A 1477-nucleotide genomic window follows, 5' to 3' on the forward strand; every position below is an offset into this window, starting at 1 on the left:
GTTTAGAATGAGGTGGAAGAGGAATATGTTCCAGACGAAGGAATAAGATAAAGCCCCAGAAGAATAACTAAGTGAAGTGGAGATAGGTAATCTATTTATATTGGTCAATAACTGCACAACAGTGTTAAAAAATAGAGTGTTACAAACTTTAAAATTCTACTACCCAGAGATAAATATTGTTAAGAGTAAATCCTCCTAAGCTTTTCTATATGAGTTTCTATATGATTGTGTGTGTATATATATATAAAATATATGTATACACAATTATGTCATATATCCATTTTAGCACTACTCTTTTCTTTCTTTTTTACAATGCATCATAAATATCTTTCCACTTCAATTAAAAAAAGCTTTATATCAACTCTTTCAAGCTTGTAAATAATACTATAATGGACACTACTCTATTCTATGTACATTTTTTTCACATCTGCCCTACTATTTTCTTCAAATAATAGAACATGTGAAGGACTGAGTAGGTCCATCTTAAAATAGGAGAAAGTTCCAAAGGTGATTCTGATATGTGCCTTTTAGCTTGTATCAATATTTATTTACTCTTTTTTTTTAGATATTTTTATTGAGGTAACATTGGTTTATAACATTGTATGTTTCATGTGTACAGCATTATGTTTCTACTTCTCTGTACACTGCAGCATGCTCACCACCAAAAATTTAGTTTCCATCCATTCTCATACAGTTGATCATCCTGACCCATTTGGCTCTCTCCCTGCCTCTTTCTCTCTGGTAACCATTACTTTGTTCTCTCTATCTGTGTGTTTGGTTTAGTTCGGTTTGGTTTGGTTTGTTCATTAATTTTGGTTTTTTGTTTGTTTGTTTTTTATTTTCCACAGTTGAATAAAATCATTTGATGTGAAAAAAAAACGGTAGTGTTAGAGTATATTCTGATCTTATTATTATTATTTTTAAAGACACATTTATTCAGCATCATGATCAGACTATTACATTTAGCAATTAACAGCATGGGTGCAAAAAAAATAAATCTACATTAAAACCCTTTGTTGGAATGCTTTACACTTTCCACAGAACAGAAACTAAAATAGCCTGTTATACAATTAGTCACAAAAACAGTCCTTGAGTTTTTTTGCCCATACACATGAGTATTGTCTAAAACATGTCTTCTTTGTAGCAGCTAGGCCCTACCACCACTGTGCTTGGCTGAGTTCACAAATCTGTTGTAACCTGTAGCTTCCCTGTCACTTCTCTGGCTCTCCTCTCCTGCCAAGCTTTGTTTCCTGGCAGTAATCAAAACCTTCTGCCACTGCCATAGCTACTGCTGCTGCTGCTGGAACCACCAGAGCCACCTTGGTTTCGGGGTTTGGCAAAGTATTGGCCTCCACCACCATAGGGGCCAGAACTTCTGCCTCCAAAGTTTCCTCCTTTCATGGGTCCAAAATTTGAAGATTGATTGTTGTAACTGCCAAAATCATTGTAGCTTCCACCACCTCCAAAATTGCTTCCA

The 1477-nt window shown here is 34.9% G+C and overlaps 1 pseudogene; it reads right to left on the reverse strand.

Moving 5' to 3' along the window:
• Positions 1–1000: 1000 nt before the first annotated feature.
• Positions 1001–1477, reverse strand: part of LOC114487940 (heterogeneous nuclear ribonucleoprotein A1-like) — a 3191-nt pseudogene continuing 2714 nt past the window's right edge.

This window comes from Physeter macrocephalus, chromosome 16, assembly GCF_002837175.3.
Source record: "Physeter macrocephalus isolate SW-GA chromosome 16, ASM283717v5, whole genome shotgun sequence".
Taxonomy (NCBI): Eukaryota; Metazoa; Chordata; class Mammalia; order Artiodactyla; family Physeteridae; genus Physeter; species Physeter macrocephalus.